At 38.9% G+C, this 24,730-nt stretch overlaps 1 protein-coding gene and 1 long non-coding RNA gene across 4 annotated transcripts in view; one reads left to right on the top strand and one right to left on the bottom strand.

Annotated features, from left to right (window-relative positions):
- LOC147340771 (uncharacterized) overlaps positions 1 to 23,679 on the top strand; it is a 32,659-nt gene extending 8,980 nt beyond the window's left edge. The window contains exons 2-3 of one of the 3 annotated variants that reach the window (XR_015159433.1): positions 3,618 to 3,662; positions 23,434 to 23,679. This is a non-coding gene — a long non-coding RNA (uncharacterized LOC147340771). The other 2 variants (XR_015159435.1, XR_015159434.1) reach the window with 2 other exon arrangements.
- The window catches only part of TRPC5 (transient receptor potential cation channel subfamily C member 5), a 338,386-nt gene that overhangs the window by 257,235 nt on the left and 56,421 nt on the right, over positions 1 to 24,730 (bottom strand). The gene's annotated exons all lie outside the window — the stretch shown is intronic.

Here is a 24,730-nt window from a genome sequence, read left to right as displayed (position 1 = left end):
TAAGTAGCTTTGAAAATAGGAGAAAATGCCCTCAGCCCTGAAAGTAGACTGTGTTGATATTTCAAACCAAATAACAAAATTCTCTTTTTTATGTCCAATTTTATGATTACTTAAAAATACTCCATACCAAAGAATTCATCATCATATCTCTGAATCTAAGTTGATTCATTACATCAACATATGACTATTATATACCCATGTTATTTGCATACTCTATTTATTCTATGCATATAAAATCACAGAGGCTTACTTTCACAGAGAAAAAACCTTAGAAAATGTCAGCAAGGAATTATATAGGATCTCCATCCTAGGTGCTGGGCTTAAGTCATTCTAACATTAAACAAGCTAGCTGACCTCTTGAAATCTCTCAAATAGCCACATGGCCATGACTCTTCTTACTAGCAAAGGCTGTGACTTGTACTGCAGCTTTAGTGATTAATTTCATGTGAATTTAAAACTGGAAGGGAAACTTGAGCCCACACTACTCATATGGAAACAGGCGCAGAAAGATGGTGTGCTGGTTAGCAGAAAAGCTAGGGCTAAACTCAATGCTTCTAACTTTTAATTTGTTGTGTTTTCCACTGACAAAAGCCTCTTGTTTTTCAACTTTTAAATTGAACCAAATTGATAGCAACCTATGTAACATGATGGACAGGGAGGCCTGGCGTGCTGCGATTCATGGGGTCACAAAGAGTCAGACACAAGTGAGCAACTGAACTGAACTGAATGTAACATGATGTAAGGGACCCTTAAGTGGTAATTTGAATGAAAAGAAAGGTAGAGATAATGATTTATTTTTATGACAGCTTCATCTTTAAGAGGAGTCTCTGTGAAATAAGGTACACTTTTATGTGATAGGAAGAGGGACGGGATGAACATTTATGGGTTATTGACCATGTGCTTGGCATAGTGCAAGCACTTTACATGTTTTATCTTGCATAATACATGTTAACAACCCTACAAGGTAAATATTATTCATTATAAATGAGAATTCCAAGTCTCAGAGAAGGAAAGTGACTTGCCTAAGGTCCATAGCTAGTGAGTAGGAGATGCTGGAATTGAATCAACATCTGTATGGATCTATACCCACATTCTTGTTAGTCACTATAGCATTCTAAATCCTAGAGCCTCCTGACATGGATAAGAAAGCGATTACTCTTCTTTCATTGTCATTCATCCATTAGCTGAGCTTCCTTCTTGCTCATGGGATGTGGATACCTTTGGTTTCTTATGGAGACAATAGAAAAGGCAAGGATTCTAGGATGAAATTGTTCAGCATCCTCTTTCTGTCACACTGCTGACCTTTCCTCGAGGAATCTGCTTTTATCCTTCCTCATTCAGGTTGTTTTACCAGGTTAAAAAGCAATGCTTTGGATACTTGCCTTCATCACTTGGTATAACTGTTTTGGTATTTTTTGTAATTGAAGTTTTGGGGGTTATTATCCTTCTTCATCAACCAGCTCTACTTATTTTTGGAGGGGAGTCAAGTGGGAGGGAGAAGTCATCTGTAATTTGACTGAAGAAGAATAACTACCATGGTGTGCCAGCACAAGTAGATTTTGTATCTATCTCACTTTATCTTCACAAAAATCTTTCACATTTAAGAGAAGGGAAAACTGAGGTTTGAAATGGCTGAGTAAATAACATGCAGTCACAGGACTATTAAGGGACAGAGTTGGAATTTGAACTCAGGTGTAGTTTAAGATTCAAGGTCTATTCTACTATAATACTCAAACGTCATTTAAAACACAGTTATCACCTTCTACAAGTATCTAGGCAAGCTGAGAAATTGGTCTTGCTCAATTATCTTTCAGGCCTGGCTCCCTGTATCTGAAGATTTCCCTACTGTAGAATGAATGCTTCCCTGGTGGCTCAACTGGTAAAGAACCTGCATGCTAATGAAAGAGATGCAAGAGACATGTGTTCGATCCCTGGGTTGGGAAGACCCCTGGAGAAGGAAATGGCAACCCACTCCAGAATTCTTGCCTGGGAAATTCCATGGACAGCGGAACCTGGTAGGCTACAGTCCATGGGGTTGCAAAAAGTCAGATACGACTGAGTGCTCATGTATACACACACAGAAATAACGCTATCTGCCATCTTCTTTTTGGAAAGAAAAAAGTGCAGAAAGCATATCTCCCTGAGACATGGATTGGAAGGATTATTTCCTATTTCTTCCCCTTGTCTTGAATGAAAGGTCTAGATATATCTCTCCTATTCCTAGTCAAGTCAAGGACAGGCAATTGGGAATGTCATCTTGGCTACGAAAGTTGGACAGTGTTTTTATTGTCATTCTAACTTCGAGCATTTCCTCTAACCTCCTGTTTCCAATTTCTGCACCTGCTAATTGGCTAATTTTCTTTTCAGTTTGAAGCTTGTTTATTCTCAATTATGTTAATAGAGGTAAAATATTTAGAAGATTAACATTTAAAACGTGTACTGGGCACCAGCAAAGTTAAAAATTTTTTTTGAGGTAAAATTCTCATAACATAAAATCAATTATTTTAAAGTCAGTAATTCAGTGGCATTTAACACATCCTCAAGGTTGGACAACTAACAGTTCTACCTACTTCTGAAACTTTCCATCACTACAGAATAAAACCCCTAATCCATGAAGCAATTTCTCATTTGCACCCCCACCTCAGCCCCTGGAAAACAGCAATATGCATTCTGTTTCAGTGGATTATGTATTCTGAATATTTCATACAAATAGAATCATAAAATATGGGACCTTAATTTGCCTGGCTTCTTTCACTAGCATACTGTTTTCAAGGTTCATCCATACTATAGTATTTTATTATTAATAGTACTTCATTGCTTTTCTATGGACAAGTGATATTCCAATGTATGTATATCACATGATTTCTTTATTCATAAAATCTGTTGATGGACATTTGGACTGTTAACACCTTCTGACTGTTGTAAATAGTACTGTCATGAACAGGGGTATACATATACTTGCTTTGGGACCTGTTTTCAATTATTTTAGGTATATACGTAAGAATGGAATGTAGGTGTCTATTGCATTCGATTCTCTTAACAAACCACCAAACTAACAGCTGAACCATTTTACATTCTCATCAGCAATATACAAGAGTTCCAGTTTCTCCATGTTTGCCAACACTTGTGATTCTCCTTTTTATATTATGAGATATTCTAGTGGCTGTGAAGTCCTTTATTGTGATTTTGAATTTCATTTCTCTAATGACTTAATGTTAAGTATCTTTTCATATGCTTGTTGTATATTTGTTTATCTTCTTTGGAGAAATGTATATATTCAAGTCCTTTGCTCATTTTTAATTGGATTTTTATGTTTCTGTTGTTGACTTGAAATAGTTCTTTATATATTCTGGATACAAATCCTTATTTGATGTATGATTTGCAAATACTTTCTCTAATTTTGTGGGTTATCTTGTCAATTTTTAAAATAATGACCTTTGACAACAAGTCTTTAATTTTAATGAAATTTAATTTATCCATATTTTTCTTTTGTTGCTTATATGTTTGTATCATATCCATGAAATCATTTGAAAATCAAGGTCATGAAGATCTACTGATATTATATATGAATTTTTATAATTTAAGCTCTTTTTAATTTTTCTTAAATTTCTTTTTAGCTGTGCTGGGTCTTCATTGCTGTGTGCAGGCTTTCTCTTATTGTGGTGAGTAAGGGCTACTCTTTGTTATGGTGTGAAGGCTTCTCATCACGGTGGCTTCTCTTGTTGCAGAGCACAGGCTCCAGGCACGTGGGCTTCAGTACTTATAGCATGTGGGCTTCAGTAGTTCTGGCAAATGAACTTAGTTGCCTCACAGCATATGGAATCTTTTCCACTGGTAACCACTAGTTTGTTCTCACTGTGTGTGTGCTTAGTTGCTCAGTTGTGTCTGGCTCTTGGTGACCCTTTGGGCTATTATATAATATTAGATGTAGGGTGCCAGGCTCCTTTGTCCTTAGGATTTTCCAGGCAAGAATACTGGAGTGGGTTGCCATTGCCTTCTCCAGGAGAGCTTCCTGACCCAGGGAATGAACCCACATCTTTTACACCTAATCTGAATTGGCAGATGGGCTCTTTACCACTAGTGCCACCTGGGAAGCCCTATGGATATGCTGCAACTACAGAAGCAGCATATCCCTCTTGCCCTAGAGCCCATGGTCTGCAACAAGAGAAGCCACCACAATGAGAAACCCGCACACCACAATTAGAGAGTAGATCCCACTCACTGCAACTGGAGAAAAGCCTGTGCAACAATGAAGGAAGACTCAGCACAGCCAAAAAATAAACAAGTAAATATCCATGAAGTAGTACAATATTCTTTTAATTTGCATTCTTGCATTTTTATTGAAGTATAGTTGATTTACAATGTTATTAGTTTCAGGTGTCCAACGCAGTAGTTCAATATTTTCATAGATTATATTCTATTTAAAGCTATTATATAATATTAGATGTAGTCCTTGTGCTGTACATGACATCTTTGTATCTTATTTATATTTATTAGTTTGCACCTCATAATCCCCTTCCCCTACCACCCTCTTCTTGCCACTCTCTCCACTGGAAACCACTAGTTTATTCTCTGTATCTATGAATCTGTTTCTGTTTTGTTATATTCATTCGTTTTATTTTTTAGATTTCACATGTAAGTGAAACACAGTATTTGTCATTCTCTAACTTACTGTGTGTGAAATGTACATACATGTCGGAAATGGCAGAGTTTCATTATTTATGGCTGAATAATGTTCCATTGTGTGTATATGTGTAGGTATAAATGAATGTATTATATGTCAGTCACATTTTCTTTATTCATTCACCTATTGATAGATACTTAGGTTGCTGCCATATCTTAGCTATTATAAATAATTATGCTATGAACATTGAGTTGCATATCTTTTCAAATTAGAGTTTTCATTTTGTTCAGATACACACCCAGGAGTGGAATTGCTGGGTCATATCATAGTTTTATTTTTAATTTCTTGAGAAACCTCTATACTCTTTTCTACAGTGGCTGTACCAATTTATGTTCCCACCAACAGTGAACTAATGTTCCTCTTTCTCTACTTGCTCACTAATATTTATTATATTTTATTTTTGATAATCAAGTGAAGTTGCTCTGTCTTGTCCTACTCTTTGCGACCCCATGGACTATAGCCTGCCATGCTCCTCCATCCATGGGATTTTACAGGCAAGAATACTGGAGTGGGTTGCCATTTCCTTCTCCAGGTGATCTTCCCAACCCAGGGATCAAATCCGGGTCTCCTGCACCGCAGGAGTACTCTTTACCATCTGAGCCACCAAGGAAGTGCCATTTTTGATAACAGCCATTCTGAAAGTTGTGAGGTAATATCTCATCATGGTTTTCATTTGCCTTTCCCTGATGATCAGTGATGTTGAGCATCATTTCATGTGCCTGTTGGCTATCCATATATCTTCTTAGGAAAAAAAAAAGTCTATTCAGGTCTTTTGTCCAGTTTTTAATTGGGTTGTTTGTCTTTATTGATAGATTTATATGTACTCTCTATAATTTTGGCTATTAACCCCTTATCAGATATCATTGGGAAATAGCTTCTCTTGTTCACTAGGTTGTCTTTTATTTTGTTGATCATTTTCTTCACTGTGCAAAGCTTTTAAGTCTAAATTAGGTCCCATTTATTTATTTTTGCTTCAGTTTCCCTTACCTGAGGCAATACATTCAAAAAATATTGATAAGATTTAAGTCAAACAGTGTATTGACTATGTTTTCATGAACATATAGGTCTTTGATGTATTTTGAGTTTATTTTTGTATATGGTATGAGAAAATGTCCTGATTTCCTTTTATTGCATATAGCTGTCCATGTGTCTCAACACACATTTTGAAGAGACTGTCTTTTTCCCAACTGTATATTCTTGTACTTTTGTCACAGATTAATTGATAATATGTAAGGGGGTTATTTCTAGGCTCTGTATTTTGTTTCCTTGACCTATGTGTCAGTTTCTGTGCCAGTTCTACACTGTTTTGATTACTGAAGCTTTGTAGTATAGTTTGAAGTCAGGGCGCATGATGTCTCCAGCTTTGTTCTTTTTTTTTTTTTTTTTCCCTCAAGATTGCTTTGGCTACTCTCAGTCTTCAGTGATTTCATACAAATTTTAGGATTATTTGTTCTGTTTCTGTGAAAAATGTTATGGATACTTTGATAGGGATTACATTAACTTTGTATATTGCTGCTGCTGCTGCTAAGTTGCTTCAGTCTTTGAATAGTATTAACAATATTAATTCTTCCAATCAATGAATGTGGGATATCTCTCCATTTATTATGGATCATCTTCCATTTGCTTCATCAGTATCTTTTAGTTTTTGAAGTATAGGTCTTTCACCTCATCAGTTAATTCCAAAGTATTTTATTCTTTTTGACAGGACTGCAAATTGGACTCTTTACTTTCATTCTCTTTCTGATAGTTAAATATTAGTGTATAGAAAGCAGCAGATTTCTGCATAACCTTGTATCCTGCAACATTACTGAATTCATTTATTCTAATGGTTTATTTAGATACTATTAGTATCATGTCATCTGCAAATAGTGACACTTTTACTTTCCCCCTCTAATTAAGATATTTTTTATCTTTTATTTCTTGTTTGATTGCTTCTGCTGCTGCTAAGTCACTTCAGTCATGTCCGACTCTGTGCGACCCCATAGATGGCAGCCCACCTGGCTCCCCCGTCCCTGGGATTCTCCATGCAAGAACACTGGAGTGGGTTGCCATTTCCTTCTCCAATGCATGAAAGTGAAAAGTGAAAGTGAAGTTGCTCAGTCGTGTCTGACCCTCAGCGACCCCATGGACTGCCACCCTCCAGGCTCCTGTGTCCATGGGATTTTCCAGGAAAGAGTACTGGAGTGCGGTGCCATTGCTTTCTCTGTGTCTGATTGCTAGGACTAGGATTTCCAATAACCTGCTGGACACAACTGAAGTGACTTAGCATAGCACAGCACAGGACTTCCAATACTCTGTAAAATAGAAATGGTGAGAATAGGCATCCTTGTTCTTAATTTTACAGGAAATGCTTTCAGCTTTTCACCCTTGGGTATGATGTTAGTTGTGCTTTGTCACAAATGGCCTTTATTCTGTTGAGATATGTTCCACTTATACCTACTGTTTAAAGTTTTTTTCATGAATGGGTAGTGAATTTTGTCAAATGCTTTTCCTGCATCTATTGAGAATATCATGTATTTTTTATCCTTCCTTTTGTTTATGTGGGTTGTTACACTGATTTGTTGACATTGAAACATCCTGGTATCTCTGGAATAAGTCCAATTTGATCATGGTGTATGATCCTTTTTTATATATTGATGAATTTGATTTACTAATATTTTGTTAAAGATTTTTACAATTTATCAAAAATTTTGGCCTGTAATTTCATTTTTTGTAGCCTCTTTGTCTGGCTTATCAGGATAATGGTGGCCTCATAGAATGAATTTTGGAGTGTTTCCTCCTCTTCAGTTTTTGGAATAGTTTGAGAAGAATAGGTATTGACTCTTCTTTTTAGGTTTGGTAGAAATCCCCTGTGAAGACAACCAATCCTAGACTTTTGTCTGTTTTTTTTTTTTTTTTTTTTTGATTACTGGTTCAATTTCATTACTAGCAATTGGTTTGTTCAGAATGTCTATTTCTTTGTGACTCAGTCTTGGTGGACTCTATGTTTCTAGGAATTTATTCATTTCTTATAGGTTGTTCAATTTCTTGGTATATAACTATTCATAGTATTCTCATGAATTTTTGGTATTTCTGTAGCATCAACTTTATCTCACTTCTTTCATCTCTTATCTTATTTGGGGCCTCTCTCTTTTCTTCTTAATCAGCCTGGCTAAAGGCTTACCAATCTTATTTATCTTTTCAAAAACTTAGCTCTTGGTTTCACTGATCTTTAACATTTATTTGGTCTCTCTTTTATTTATTTCCTCTCTGATCTTTATTATGTCCTTTCTTTCGATGACTTTGGGCTTTTAAAATTCTTTTTTCTAATTCATTCAGTGGGTAGGTAATGTTGTTTATTTGATATTTTTCTCCTTAAGGAAGGTCTGGCATAAATATAAATGACCCTGTTAGAACTGGTTTTTGTGGCATCCCATTGATTTTTTTTTTTGAAAGTTCTGTTTTCATTTTTATTTGTCTCAGGTATTTTCTGATTTCCTCTTTGATTTCTTCTTTTATCCACTTTTTTGGGTAGCATGTTGTTTAGTGTCCACATATTTGTGTTTTCCTCAGTTTTCTTCCTGAAATGGCAACTCAGTCCAGTATTCTCTGGAAAATTCCATGGACAGAGGAGCCTGGTGGGCTATAGTCCATGGAGTTACAAAGAGTCAACTGTCACAAAACATGACTGAGCACACACAACAACAAAAAATTGTCTAGTTTTATATTGTTAGGGTTGGAAAAGATGCTTGTTGTAATTTCTATCCTCTTAAATTTCTTGAGACTTGTTTTGTGGCCTAGCATGTGTTCTTTCCTGGAGAACATTCCTTGTGCACTTGAAAGAATATATATCCCATGATTTTTGAATGAAATGTCCTGTAGATACCTATTAAGTGCAACTAGTCTAATATGTCATTTAAAGACACTATTTTCTTATTAATTTTTCTCTGGATTATTTCTCCATTGATATAAGTGGGGGTATTAAAGCATCCTACTATTACTGTATTATTGTCAAGTTCCCCTTTATATCTGTTCAGTTCAGTTCAGTTCAGTCGCTTAGTCATGTCTGACTCTTTGTGACCCCATGAATAGCAGCACGCCAGGCCTCCCTGTCCATCACTATCTCCCAGAGTTCACTCAAACTCACATCCATCGAGTTGGTGATGCCATTCAGCCATCTTATCCTCTGTTGTCCCCTTTTCCTCCTGCCCCCAATCCCTCCCAGCATCAGAGTCTTTTTCAATGAGTCAACTCTTCACATGAGGTGGCCAAAGTACTGGAGTTTCAGCTTTAGCATCATTCCTTCCAAGGAACACCCAGGTTAACACTTGCCTTGTATCTTGCTGCTGCTGCTGCTGCTGCTGCTAAGTCACTTCAGTCGTGTCCGACTCTGTGCATCCCCATAGACGGTAGCCCACCAGGCTCCCCCGTCCCTGGGATTCTCCAGGCAAGAACACTGGAGTGGGTTGCCATTTCCTTCTCCAATGCATGAAAGTGAAAAGTGAAAGTGAAGTCGCTCGGTTGTGTCCGACTCTTTGCGACCCCACGGACTGCAGCCAACCAGGCTCCTCTGCCCATGGGATTTTCCAGGCAAGAGTACTTGAGTGGGGTGCCATTGCCTTCTCCGGCCTTATATCTTAGGTGCTTCTATATTAGGTGCATATATTTTAACAAATATATCTTCTGACATTGATCCCTTTATCACTATATAATGCCCTTCTATGTCTGTTATTAAAGATTTTGTTTCAAGTCCCCTTTGATGTGAGTATTACTGACCCAGCTTTCTTTACATTTCCATTCATATGAAATATATTTTGCCATATCCTCACTTTCAGTCTGTGTGTGTCTTTAAGTGATGTCTCTTATAGATAGCATATAGATGATTCTTGTTTTTTAATCCCATCAGCCATCCTATGTCTTTTGATTGGAGCATTTAGTCCATTGACTTTTAAATAATTATTGATAAGTATGTATTGGGTTGGGCAAAAAGTTAATTTGAGTTTTTCTGTAAGATGTTTCCTGGTTGGTTGAGTAGTTGTCTGCTCATTTCTTCTTTTTTTTTTTTTTTTGTTTCTTCCCTTGTGGCTTGATAATTTTCTTTTGTAGTATGCTTGTGTTCCTTATTTTTTAGTTTTTGTGTATCTATCATATGTTTTTGATTTGTAGTTACCATGGGGTTCATATGTTGTCCTATAACTATATCTACTTGTTTTAAAATGGTCATTGAAGTTCAAACACATTTTAAAAGATGTACAATTTTTTTACTCCCCTCTGCATATTTTGTATTTTTGATGTATATTTTACATCTTCACGTTTAGCTCTTCATTGTTTATTGTAGGTGTAGTTGCTTTTATAATTTTTATATTTTAATTTTATTACTGGCTTATTTAAGTGGTTGGTCCTCAGTCCTTACTGTGTATTTACCTTTCACAGTAGAATTTTCCCTTTCCTACTTATTTTTACTTCTTTTTCACTTGAGAAAAGCCTGAAACATTACTTTAAGGTAAGGTTTTGTATCTTTATATTTCCTTTAATTCTGAATGATAACTTTGCTCTGTAGAGCAGCTTATAGTTTTTTTTTTTCCTTTCAGTGCTTTAAATATGTCATGATGTTGTAGCCTGCAAAGTTTCTACCGAACAGTCATCTGATAGCCTAATTGCCTGCCCTCCCCCCCAGAGGGGGTTCCTTTATATGTGAGTCTTTGTTTTTCTCCTGCTGCCTTCAGAATTATTTCTTTAACTTTTGCCATATTAATTAATGTCTCTTTGGGTTCATCTTCTTTAAGACTCACTGTGTTTCCTATACCTAGGTATCTGGTTCAAGAAAATTTTAGCCATCATTTCATCAAATATATTTTCTGCCCGTTTCACTCTTCTCTTTCTGGGATCCCTATAATGCAAACATTGGTACACTTAATGTTGTCTAAGTACTCCTTTAAACTATTCTCATTGTTTCAAAATTTTTCTTTTTGCCCCTCTGATTTACACTATTCTATGCTTCAGATCTGGAGAAGGCAATGGCACCCCACTCCAGTACTCTTGCCTGGAAAATCCCATGGATGGAGGAGCCTGGTAGGCTGCAGTCCATGGGGTCGCTAAGAGTCAGACACGACCGAGCGACTTCACTTTCACTTTTCACTTTCATGCATTGGAGAAGGAAATGGCAAACCACTCCAGTGTTCTTGCCTGGAGAATCCCAGGGACAGTGGAGCCTGGTGGGCTGCCGTCTATGGGGTCGCACAGAGTCGGACACGACTGAAGTGACTTAGCAGCAGCAGCAGCAGCATGCTTCAGATCACGTTTTATTCTGTATCATCTAATCTTCTGTTAATTCCCTCTGATGTATTTTTCTTTTCATTTATTGTGTTCTTCAGCTCTGACTGATTCTTTTTTATATTTTCTAGTTCTGTGTTAAAATTCTCACTGTGTCCATCTATTATAACATCCTTATTACTATTTCTTTTGAATTCTTTATCTAGTCAAATATTTATCTCTGTTTTATTATGGTTTTCTTATTTTATTTGAGGCATATTCCTCTGTCTTATTTTGTTTAACTTTCTTTTCATGAATTCAGGTGAAATAGTTACCTATCCTGGTCTTAGAGGTGTGTCACTGTGTGGAAGCATCCCTATGCAGTCTGCATGTACCCAGTGGCTTTGGTGGGAGAGATGGATCTGAAGTGAGCACAGGCTGTGTTTTTCCCCCAAGTATGCTGGCAGCCAGCGCCTTGGTGTGAGATAGGCCAAGTACAAGCTATAAATTCTATGCTCAATGGCTGTCTGGGCCTGAGCAACTGGAGCAGAAGTCTTTATGGAGTTGGGTTTATGCAGGGTGAGAGGGAAGTCTTCAAATTAGGAGCATGGCTGGGGCCTGAGGGCTTGGAGCTGCATTTCTGTGTGGTGGTTTCACTTTTCTTCCATGGTATGCATGCTTTGGTTAGAGGCTGGGTCAGGGCCAGAGGCATTGGTACCATACTATTGAGCTGATTTTGCTCCATCTCCCGAGTGTTTGCAGTGACTTGTGCTCTGGAGATAGCAGTCTTCACCCTGGAGCTAGTTTTGCTTCATCCAAGTGTGTGCACTGATGCAGGTGTTGGCAATTGCTGCCTCCACCTTGGATAGAGGCAAGGCTAGGGTCTCACCTGCCTCTATACCCTCCAAGTGTTCACACTCTGATTGACAACAACTCTCCTTTTTGGGGAGAAATGTCAGAGGAAGAGGAATTGGAACAGGAGCCTGGTGAAGGCTGTTGGTGTGCTGGGGTAGTCCTGGCAAACTGAGCAGAATGCCAGACAGTTTTCAATCTATTGTAGCCTCTGTGCTATGACTTGGAGTGTGAAAGTTGTGTGTATACTCAAGAGTGGAGTTTCAGTTTTATGCAGTCATTTAAGAAGCCCCACTCCGGAGAAGGCAATGGCACCCCACTCCAGTACTCTTGCCTGGAAAATCCCATGGACAGAGGAGCCTGGTAGGCTGCAGTCCATGGGGTCGCGAAGAGTTGGACACTACTGAGCAACTTCACTTTCACGCATTGGAGAAGGAAATGGCAACACCCTCCAGTGTTCTTGCCTGGAGAATCCCAAGGACAGGGGAGCCTGGTTGGCTGCTGTCTGTGGGATCACACAGAGTCGGACATGACTAAAGCGACTTAGCAGCAGCAGCAGCAGCAAGAAGCCCCACTCAGTGGTAAAGAAATTGCCTGCAATTCAGGAGACATAGATATGGTACCTAAGTTGGGAAGATCTCATGGAGAAAGGCATGGAAACTCAATCAGGTATTCTTGCCTGGGAAATCCCAAGGATAGAGGAGCCTGGTGGCCTGCGGTCCATGGGGTCACAAAGAGTCATACACAACTGAAGTGACCATGCACATTAGAAGCCCCATTCATTTTTAAACCTGTTAAGGGATTTGTCTTCCCAATGTTGGACTCCAGAACTGGGATTCCCAATATATGGATTGAATCTCTCATTCTGCAGGGAGGATTCTTGAGTCTGTAGAGTCTAATCCCTTTCCTTTTCTTGGTCTCCTACAAGGGTTGTGGGCCCCGACCAGATCACTGCTTCCTACCAGGCTCCATGTGGATATTTCTTCACAACATTGATTTTAGAAAAGCCATACAGCTAGTTGGAGAAGGCAATGGCAACCCACTCCAGTACTCTTGCCTGGAAAATCCAATGGACAGAGGAGCCTGGTAGGCTGCAGTCCATGGGGTTGTGAAGAGTCAGACACAACTGAGTAACTTCACTTTCACTTTTCACTTTCATGCATTGGAGAAGGAAATGGCAACCCACTCCAGTGTTCTTGCCTGGAGAATCCAGGGACGGCGGAGCCTGGTGGGCTACCGTCTATGGGGTCGCACAGAGTTGGACACGACTGAAGTGACTTAGCAGCAGCAGCAGCATACTGCTAGTAGCCAGGTCTGTTTCAGTGAGAGTCACTCTACACATAGTTGTAATTTTCATGTGTTCATGAGGGAGGTGAATCCAGCATCCTCCTGTTATTCTATCTTGATCAAAAGTCTACATGATTCATTCTGGACTCTTAATTCAGGCCCATTGATTTATATGTTAGTTCTTAGGCCAGTAACATGCTATATCATTTACTGTAGCTTTGTAGGAAGTTTTGAAATCATAAGTGTGAGTCTTCTTTGTTCTTCCTTTTCAAGATTGTTTTGGCTATTTAGCACCCCTAGAAAATCCACATGAACTTCAGAAGTGGCTTTTCCATTTCTGCAAAAAAAAAAAAGGTGGTTGGAATTCTGATCAAGATTGCATTGAATCTGTGTGTCTTTAAGGCAGCACTGACATCTTAACAATATTAAATCTAGTAAACCATATACACAGCATGTATAGACTATCTTCCAATTTATTGAAGTTTCTTTTAATTTCTTTCAGCATTTAAAAAAGTTTTTAGTATATATGTCTTTCACTTCCTTGATTAAATTTATTCTTGGATATTTTCTTATTTTGACCAATATGGTAAATGAAATTTAACAGTTTCCTTTTTGGATTCTTCATTGTCAGTATACAGAAACACAACTGATGTTTGTATGTTGATTTTTGCACCCTGAGATTTTACTTAATTTCAATATTAGCTTTTTCTGCTGCTGCTGCTGCTAAGTCACTTCAGTCGTGTCTGACTCTGTGCAACCCCATAGACCTCAGCCCACCAGGCTCCACTGTCCCTGGCATTCTATAGGCAAGAACAATGGATTGGGTTGCCATTTCCTTCTCCAATGCATGAAAGTGAAAAGTGAAAGTGAAGTTGCTCAGTCGTGTCTGACTCTTAGCGACCCCATGGACTGCAGCCTACCAGGCTCCTCTGTCCATGGGATTTTCCAGGCAAGAGTACTGGAGTGGGTTGCCATTGCCTTCTCCAGTTAGCTTTTTCTACATCAATTGAAATGATGTGGTTCTTCTTTCTTTTACTGTTATGTTTTACACTGTTGGATTTTCTCATGTTGAACTATTTTAGCATTCCTGGGATAAATCCCATCTGGTCATGGTATATAATCCTTTTAATATGTTGCTGTATTCAGTTGGCTAGTATTTTGTTGAGGATTTGTGAATGTATATTCATACAATATATTGTTATGTAGTTTTCTTGTGGTGTCTTTATCAAAGTAATACTAGCCTCATACAATGAGTTAGGTTTTCTCTCCTATTTTTTTGAGAAGTTTGAATTAGTGTTAATTACTTTCTAAATGCTTGGCAGAGTTCACCAGCAAAGCTATCAGGTCCTGAATTTTTCTTTGCTGAGTTACTTTGCTTTGTCTTGTTTTATTAGAAATTCAATGTATTTACTGTTCAGAATTCCTATTTTTTCTTCAATCAGTTTTGGTAATCTGCACAATTCTAGAAATTTGTTCATTTCATCCAGCTCATCTTTTTTTAATTTTATTTTTAAACTTTACATAATTGTATTAGTTTTGCCAAATATCAAAATGAATCCTTATTAATATTAGCTGTGATATAGTTGCTCATGGCATTCTTTGATAATCCTTTTTATTTCTGTAAGGTTTGTAGTAAGTCACCATTTTTATTTCTGATTTTAGTTCTTTGCATTTCTCATTTTTTCTTTGTTAATCCACCTAAAGTTTTGTTAATATTGTTCTTTTCAAAGAACCAACTTTTGGGTTCTTTGACTATTTTTTTCTGTTCTTTATTTTGTTTATCTCTAATCATTATTATTTCCTTTTCCCTGCCAGATAGGTATTTGCTTTGCTGTTATTTTTCTAGTTCTTTAAGGTATAAAGTTATGTTGTTGATTAGAGAGTTTTTCTTTTTTGAAATGTAGGAGTTTGGAACTGTGAATTTCTCTCTTAACAACAGATTCCTTCAGAGGTGGTTTGTGCCTACTTCTTTTCTCCTGTGAGTGGGCCATACTTTCCTATTTCTTTGTGTGCCTTGTGACTTTTTGTTGAAAATTGGACATTGAATATTTTAATGTTACATCTCAAATTCAAATTATTCCCCTTCTCCAGGATTTGCTTTTTGACTCTGGAAGGCTGTAGTTGTCCATTTGTTTAATGACTCTTCCAACTATTTTTGCAAAAACTGTATTCCTTGTTGCATGTGTTCAGTGAAGTCTCTGTTCCTTCAGTTAGTGTTCAACTAATGTTTTGACAGATTTTGTTGAACTCCAGAATATACACACTCACCTAAAATTTTAAAAAGTAAAAAATCTATCTTTACCAGGCTTTGCAAATTGTTTCTATGCTGGAACACTGTTTCAAAACTTAGCTGCACTGTTAATAACTCTGGTTTAGCCTTCACTTCCCTGCTTACACTGAGCTCAGAGATCAGCCAGAGGTGAAAGCTTAGGGTCTTCTGAGGTCTTTTCTAAATTTATGTCCTGCCCTGGGAATGTATATGGCTTTCTAAATGCCCTAGTATACATGGGTGCTTTTGAATTCCTATTTTCCAAAAACCTCTCTCTCCCAAAATATCTTTTCAGGATTTAGGCAGTCTACTTTTTGCCACAACCACAATCTTTTGCCCCAGGTAGGTGCATATTTTTCATTTGACTTACAATGTTTTTGAGCAAAGTCCACCATTTTACTGCCCTGGGTGATTTCTGAAATGAATGTTTTGCTTCAGTCCTTTCAGGAAGCCCACAGACAGTTTAGAACAAACACAGTAAGTCTCAGATAAGATCTGCTCTGCTCCTTCTGAACCAAGGATTAGGATATCACACAAGGAATGGAAGTTGCTGTCTTCAAAACCACTGCTGAGCTAGGGAGGGAGGTGGAGCAAGGGCAGGTAAAAGTGCCTCATAGCTTTCCTACCATGTGGAAGTTGATTTTTTTCTTGAGTCAACCCTTTCTTCATTTCTTCCAACTATTTTGGAAGAAATCTATCTTTGACTGTTTTTCAGATTTCTGACAAAGTTGATTCTGACTGTTTCTGCTTGTTTTCAATGTTTCTGAGAAGCGATGGGAGTTTGGAGCTGCCTACTCTGACACGTTGCTGATACCACTCTCACCAAAAAAGTTTTAACTGGGCTGTAGGCTTGGTTTGTGACCCTTCTCTCCAAAGACCCTTAAAAAGAACCCTGATCTCTATATGTTTTCTTCACATAGGACTTAATGCATAGACTTAGGCCTAGAGAATACTCATGGACACTTGATTGTTGATGGACGGTGGGAAAAGATTCCCACCATGCTAGATAATACCTCTGGTATCTCAGTTCAGTTTAGTCGCTCAGTCATGTCCGACTCATTGTGACCCCATGAATTGCAGCATGCCAGGCCTCCCTGTCCATCACCAACTCCCAGAGTTCACTCAGACTCACGTCCATCAAGTCAGTGATGCCATCTAGCCATCTCATCCTCTGTCGTCTCCTTCTCCTCCTGCCCCCAATCCCTCCCAGCATCAGAGTCTTTTCCAATGAGTCAACTCTTCGCATGAGGGGGCCAAAGTACTGGAGTTTCAGCTTTAGCGTCATTCCTTCCAAAGAACACCCAGGACTGATCTCCTTTATTTATTTATTTTTTTGGTCCTTTTTTTTATTGTGAGAAAATATACATAATATGAAATTTAATATTTTAAAATATACAGTTCAGTAGCCTTACAGACATACCCGTTGTTGTACCAACACCATCATTCATGTCCAGAATTTCAACTTCTCAAACTGGAACTCACAACCCATTAGACAATAACTTTCCATTCCCTCCTTCCCATCCTTGGCAATAACCTTCTGTCTCTGTGAATCTGACTACTCTTGGTATATCATGTACATGGAATCCTACAGAATTTGTCCTTTGCCCCGGGATTATTTCACGTAGCTTAGTGTCTTCAAGATTCACTTACATTGTAGCACGTTTCAGAATTTTTTCTTTAAAGGCTAAATAATGTTCCATTGTACGTATTGACCTAGAGCTTTGTAGTTTTCCCTCACAGAGATCTTGTACATATTTTGTTAGATTTATACCTAAATATTGTGTTTCCTTTCTTCTTTCTTGGTGCTAATGTAAATCGTTCTAGGTTTTTAATGTTATTATTATTTTTTCTTCTTTTTGTTTCTCGGTTTTTAATTCTAATTGATTACTGATCTATAAGAAAGCTATTAGCCAGCCACCACACCCTTAATTTGATGCTGCACTTCCCCTCCCTAACTATCCTTGGCTCAAGGCAGCACCAAAGGAGTCCAACTCCCATAACCAAGAGCATCACTCCCCCACCCCCCTACAAGAAGCCCCAGGCTCCCACACACCTGTGGATGAGCAGATGTGCACTCTCAGTCTGAAGCAATCGCTCTTGTGCCAGGTTCATGCTGAAATGTGCAGAAACAGGCAAACACCCACCCAGTAATGAGAGAGGGAAGTTTAGGGGTCCTCACCTAACATGCTCATATACTCAGTTGTGTCTGATTCTTATGACCCCATGGACTGTAGCCCACCAGACTCCTCCGTCCATGGGATTTTCCAGGCAAGGATACTGGAGTGGGTTGCCATTTCCTTCTCCATGATCTCCTTTAGAATGCACTGGTTGGATCTCCTTGCAGTCCAACGGACTCTCAAGAGTCTTTTCCAACACCACAGTTCAAAGGCATCAATTCTTCAGTGCTCAGCTTTCTTCACAGTCCAACTCTCACATCCATACATGACCAGTGGAAAAACCATAGCCTTGAATAGACGGACCTTTGTTGGCAAAGTAATGTCTCTGCTTCTGAATATGCTATCTAGGTTGGTCATAACTTTCTTTCCAAGGAATAAGCGTCTTTTAATTTTATGGCTGCAATCACCATCTCCAGTGATTTTGGAGCCCCCGCAAAATAAAAGTCTGACACTGTTTCCCCATCTATTTCCCATGAAGTGATGGGACCAGATGCCATGATCTTCGTTTTCTGAATATTGAGCTTTAAGCCAACTTTTTTATTCTCCTCTTTCACTCTCATCAAGAGGCTTTTTAGTTCCTCTTCACTTTCTGCCATAAGGGTGGTGTCATCTGCATATCTGAGGTTATTGATATTTCTCCTGGCAATCTTGATTCCAGCTTGTGTTTCTTCCAGCCCAGCGTTTCTCATGATGTACTCTGCATATAAGTTAAATAAGCAGGGTGACAATATACAGCCTTGACGTACTCCTTTTCCTATTTGGAACCAGTCTGTTGTTCCATGTCCAGTTCTAATTCTTGCTTCCTGAGCTGCATATAGGTTTCTCAAGAGGCAGGTCAGGTGGTCTGGTATTCCCATCTCTTTCAGAATATTCCACAGTTGATTGTGATCCACACAGTCAAAGGTTTTGGCATAGTCAATAAACAGAAATAGATGTTTTTCTGGAATTCTCTTGCCTTTTCCATGATTCAGCGGATGTTGGCAATTTGATCTCTGGTTTCTCTGCCTTTTCTAAAACCAGCTTGAACATCTGGAAGTTCACGATTCACTCTGGTATCTAGGTCTACCTCATTGGTCCTCTTCTCTCAGTCTGCAGTATTACCTTCTGCAGTTCATCTAAGTTTCCTATCTGAACCCATTAATACTAAAGACCCAGATCCACCTCTGTCACCAAAGGCAGAGTAAAAAAAAACAAACAAACAAAAATCAGATTTGTTGTATCTGGCTGGCCCTTCCTCTAGAATCTGACCTTTTTACTTATTTAGAAATTCATGTCAATTTTCTTTTGTCATCTTGACCTTATCATTCCCCCCCCTAATTTTTTTCCTGAAGCATTGCCCTCAATTAGAGGCACTTTTCCAGTCTTTACAGTAGCTCTTATAACTCAGCCATACAATTTTCTCTTCATCTCAATTTTCTCTCTCTGCTCTGGGTCCATTATTCTTAACCTTTTCAAAAATCTCTGAACTATACCTTACAAACATAGGTAGTTTACGTTTCTCTGGCATTCTCAGAAAATGTAGGTGGTGGACCTGTCAAATAAGTTGTCAAAGCTGCAGTTGCTGCAGGTGAAATGGAAACTAAGTACTGAGTATATAGATGAGAAATCACACTAATTACCTTGCAATCTAATTGGATGACCAGTCCACTGCAAAGATGTATTGTGGGTTATTATTATTTATTTTTACTTTGGACGTGGGGCATTTGTATTTGAACCATTTTGTTTTTTACTGGAAATTCACTGCTAGTATAAGAATGAGGACACTTTATGACCCCTTAGAAGCATATAAAATATGCAATTAAGAATAAAAGATCCCCCTTTCCTTCCAAGAGTTGAAAAACTTGGCAAAACTAGGAACATGTATTTTTCCACTGCAAAAAGAAGCATAAGATGCAAAATCATCATCTTCTTTCACCAAGAGATGACCAAGGCTGTAAAAGATGAGGTCAGAATGATGTAGAGTGAAACTACAACAATGCAGGGAGCTCTTAAAGGAGAAATCTTCTGGGTAGCAGTGTTTTCTGGAGTTCAAATTTACCCCTTTACATTTTAATGATTTTTAATTTAATAATTTAGGATAAAACACTTTCTAACACGTATTGCATGCTTCCTTGCCTCCTGAAGCAGAATATATTGAATATAATTCCATCTTTTCTCGATGACTCGGGGTCCATACTATGATTTTTATATTCTCACTGTGCTGTATCCAGTGATGCCCTCAGGGCCTATTACAGATTATAAGAATATTTGCTCCAACACTAAATGTTCCCAGACTGCACAGAATTATTTTGTCAGCTTTTCCTATTTTTTTTTCCTCTCTTTTCCCTTGCTGTAAGTATTTTCTTGTCATTGTTTTAACATCCACTGTCTAACATTTGACCCAATATTCCTAATCTTTGGTAGGATTGGAAATATCCAAACTTGGTTAGAATAATACAAAAAATAGAGGTGTACAGATGCCAAATCAAATCCTATCTAGGTGCAGCTTGAGGGAAACACATATTAAAATGCATGGATATGGTGCTAAGATAACCTCTTTGCCTTGCTCCTGGCTCTTAGCTAATGTTATAGGTAAGTGATGTTGCTGAGGTTGTAAGGTGAGGTTGGGAAAGGTGAAGGGTCACTATCTCCAGTAACATTCAAGTTACTTCAAAGCCAGGAGGTAGTTGACAGTGTGCTTCCTGTTGCACTCCACTGTTGTAAAAGGTATCCCTGTTATTGCACCTTTCAGAGAAATATGTTAAAGCCATAGCTGAGGTCCATAATTTAAGCATACCATTGGGTTGTACCTCTTACTTGCAACCTCAGTGTCTAATCTCATGAACACCTTATACCTAATGCCCAGGACTCTGAAGGTTTTCACCCGTGGGTCCTGCAGATGAAGGAGTTAAGGCAGATAGTAAGGGTCAGGGTAGAGTCCCTTTTATAATTTATTTTTACTTTTACATGAAAAGAGAAACTTCTGATTTGATCATATCCATGGGTTTGAACATTGCAACAGAGATGATTTCTAACTCGGCAAATCCTCTTTGGGAGCTTGGATGAAGAACACTCCTTTTATTATTCTCTTAAGGAATAACGGTGATAGGAGTTTTCACTTATATTTGCAGTGAAAAAGACATGTGCAGATCATTTTGACAAAGCCAAGGGGCTTGTTCAGTTCTTTCATCTATCCAGAAGCTGTGGGGAGCCTCTATTACCGTCAGGTAGAGTCTAAAAGCAACTGGAAAAAACAGGGGCAATGAAAACAACAGATCTGTGCTGAATCATTGGTAAAGAGCACTCAGATGTTAGTAAGTCCTGTGTCTGCCACTTAATTCAATCAGTGATTTATTTCATCCCAACCTCTAGACCCAAATCATTTTTTATGAAAAATAAAAATAGCCCAATGTGACCTTGGCATTCACCTGAGTACTGAGTATCTTGGAGGCAAGGCAAGAACAGGCAAGATTGTCACTTATGTACCTGTTCGTACACTGCTCATAATTGCAGTCCTTCATGGGGGACTAGATGGCCATTAATTAAGAAGGCTCTCCAAATAAGTGACCCCAATGTACAGAACCTTCTGGTGCTCTACATCTAGCAGATGCTCAGTCTAACTAACCTCAGTTATGGCGTCCAGGGTTACAGAGTACTTCCCTTTTGGGTAGAAGATACAGGACAGAGAGACAGCCCAGAAAAGATGGCACATCGCTTAAATAAATCCTTATTTGCATCGACTAAGGAACCATCAGCACCCATCTCTTTTGTATGTCTTCCAGTGTAATGAGAATTGATACATATTGATATGGACACACATGATCCTGAGGGAACTTTGGCTCCCCAGTTTCCCATAAAATCATCAAAGGAAGTTTACTTTGCATTCGGTATAACAACTGTGCTAAATGTTACTTTAAAAAAAATCAGTTTCAGCTAATTCACAACTTCATTAGCTAGACTCTTTGAACGAGAACAATTCATTTCCAGACTCTGACAGATAATTCTGTTTTCATTAGGTAAATGGCTAGTTAAGATCATACACTTAAAGAACAAACTGATAAATATTCATGTAAAACATGGTAAAGCTCAATGATATCAGTCAGTTGGAATGTGACCCTTTCTTGCCTTGTCCAGACATACTTTTGGGAGATCAACTAACATGCACTGTGGAGGAGGAAATGGGGAATTACTGACATTAGTAGTCTGTGTGCTGCTGGAAAAAGCTATGATATATACTCTGGTAGCAGAAAAAATATATATATGTGGTAACAAGAGACTTGGGTTGCAGGCCCTTCTCTTCTATTAAATACCTACATGAGGCAGAACTCAGTTTACTTATGCAAAATTATGATGTCTACTTTTACCTATCTCAAAGATTTATGAGAACTTAGTTTGGGCTTCCCAAGCTTAAGGAAGAGTCATGTGTAAGTAGTTTGAGATTAGAAGAATGGGATGGTGAAACAGAAGGGATTAAAGGTAGCCTTATCAAAATAGCTACCACAGTGGATGATTGGGGCTTTAGCCTTGAGGGGGAAGTCTGGGAGACAGTGTAAGACATCAGTTTCAGAGTGACCCCACCTCGGGGGTGAGACAACACCAACTCTTGTCTGTCTATGATGGAGGGCGGTTAATACCTCAGCATATCCAACCTGACAACACAGGTTGGCAAAGTGGGGTTCAGTATCCAGAGAAAATCCTCAGTGAAAGAAATGTGTGTGCTGACAGTGGGGACTTGGGGCAGAGCGCTCTGAAGTTGTAAAAGTAAAGCGTAGGCATAATAGAATCTGCTACATTTGGTACAAGAGTATAAGTGAATGTGGGCTTCTCAGGTGGCTCAGTGGTAAAGAGTCTGCTTACCAATGCAGGAGACGTAAGAGACCTGGGTTCGATCCCTGTGTCAGGAAGATCCCCTGAAACAGGAAATGGCAACCCACTCCAGTATTCTTGCCTGGAAAGTCTCATGGACAGAGGAGCCTTGTGGGCAACAGTCCATAGGGCTGCAAAGAGTTGGACACGACTGAGCACACATGCATGCATGCATAAGTGAATGTATTTTGTATAAATAAAAGTTTTTAAATTCTTAATAATTGTAAGCATTATAATTCTAGCTACCTGTTAATACTTATGAAACTGATGACAAAAAGTTATATGGCTGAAAAAAATGGAAATAGTTATAATCATAACATCTATAGAATACTGTGTCAGATACCATGATATGTGTTTTAAATATGTTGATTCATTTTATCTTCTTTATGAGCTAAATACTGTTATTTAGCTCCATTTAAGACTGAAGTTCAGACAGCTGACATAACTTGCTCAAGGTCACAGAGCGATTAAATTGCAGACCTGGAATTTGAACCCTGGCAGTAAAGCTATGAACTACATGCTCTTTAAACCACTATATCCTACCTACAACCCCTGGGATAAGAGGCAGAGCAGCCTCTTTGGTGACCTTGAAGATGCTATCTCCTTTAATTTTTCATTTATAACCAAGTGCCTCAGCTGGTAAAGCAGATTTAAGATCTCTTGCTGAAGTTCTGTTTGCTGGTTTCTGGACCAGTGCCTTGAAAATGACAGAAATCTCTGATCTATTTTTTTACAGGTTATATTGCATATAGCTCTGTAGAGGGAAAGAAATCAACATGTTTTATGAACACGGCTCTCATTGCGAGAATATATTTTATAGCTTGACTCTTTAGTTCTCAACATTCTTAGGCAACCTGACCAATTTGGAAAATACTTTTTTGTTTCACTTTTCACTTTATGGACAGTTTATGTAATCAAATAAACTAAACTTAATTTGCGTGTCTCAATCCACTCAGGAGAAGCAGCATGGGGAAACCAGAATGTTAATGATTAGAAAATAATTCTCTATGTGCAGCCTATGATGAAGCCAACAGATACTCACTGTAGATGTGAAAGTCCATATCTTACCTCAAAATTATCTTCTGCAGGACTTTGGTATAAGCCTTCTTACTGGTGCCCATGAAATGAGTGCTGCAATCAAGTTTCCCAAATGATGTGACAGCCATCAAATACATGATCCATGGGGAGGAAAGATAAATGGCATTGAACATTCAAAGGAAAACTAGAAGGTGCCACATTGGACCTGAGTACTTTGATATTATTTCTGGGCTGTGCTCAGTTGCTGCAAGAGGCAAGAATACTTTTCCTTTCACTCTCTTCCCCACTTGAAACAGCATTTTTCTGCTGAGAAGAACCACAAAAGATAGAGATAGGAGAAACTGTCTTGCCTGCTTTTTTCTTATTCAAAAAGTTATTTCCCCGAAATCTTAGAAACTGGGGAAGAGGAGGGAGGAGCTAAGATGGCAGAGGAATAGGACGGGGAGACCACTTTCTTCCCTACAAATTCATCAAAAGAACATTTAAATGCCGAGTAAATTCCACAGAACAACTTCTGAAAGCCGGCAGAGGACATCAGGCACCCAGAAATGCAGCCCATTGTCTTCGAAAGGAGGTAGGAAAAAATATAAAAGACAAAAAAAGAGACAAAAGAGGGAAGGATGGAGCTCCATCCCGGGAAGGGAGTCTTAAAAAGAGAGAAGTTTCCAAACACCAGGAAATACTCTCACTGCCAAGTTTGTGCCGAGCCTTGGAAGCACAGAGGGCAACATAACAGGGAGGAAAAATAAATAAACAATTAAAATCCACAGATTATGAGCCCAATGGTGGCTCCCCCAGTGGAGAAGGAGCGCAGACGCCTGCACCCGCCACTAGCAAGCGGGGGCTGGGCAGGGAGGCTCAGGCTGCATTGCTTAGAGTAAGGATCTGGCCTGAATGCCCCGAGTGCTATCTGAGTGAACTAACTTGGGCTAGCAAACCAGACTGTGGGATAACTACCATGCAAAAAGCCAGCCCTAACCTAAGACACCGCCAGGCCCGTGCAGAACAAAGGACTGAACAGAGGTAGCTGGCTGCAGACCATCCCCCTCCGGGGACAGGCAGCCAGAGCCGGAAGGGGGCAATCACAGCCCCAGAGAGACATTATCTACAAAACTGTAAGCAGGCTTCTTTGCTAACTAAGACTTCTTGGGGTTCTGGATCGTCAACATCCGCCTGAGAAGGTGCGCCAGTTGTACACACAGAAAACCGAGCAATGGGGAGGCGATAACTCGCAGCGGCTGCGCTCACCAAACACCTCATCACCTGAACTGCTGGGACCTGGGAAGGGCAAAAAACGCAGGCCCAACCAAGTCTGCGCCCCTGAGGACTACCCGAGTGCCTGAACCT

The sequence above is a fragment of the Bos grunniens genome, chromosome X (assembly GCF_055505025.1).
Source record: "Bos grunniens cultivar Pamir isolate PY7600 chromosome X, Bosgru_T2T1.0, whole genome shotgun sequence".
Classification (NCBI taxonomy): Eukaryota; Metazoa; Chordata; class Mammalia; order Artiodactyla; family Bovidae; genus Bos; species Bos grunniens.
Note: the sequence above shows the minus strand (reverse complement) of the source record. Positions and strands in the feature narration are given on the sequence as shown.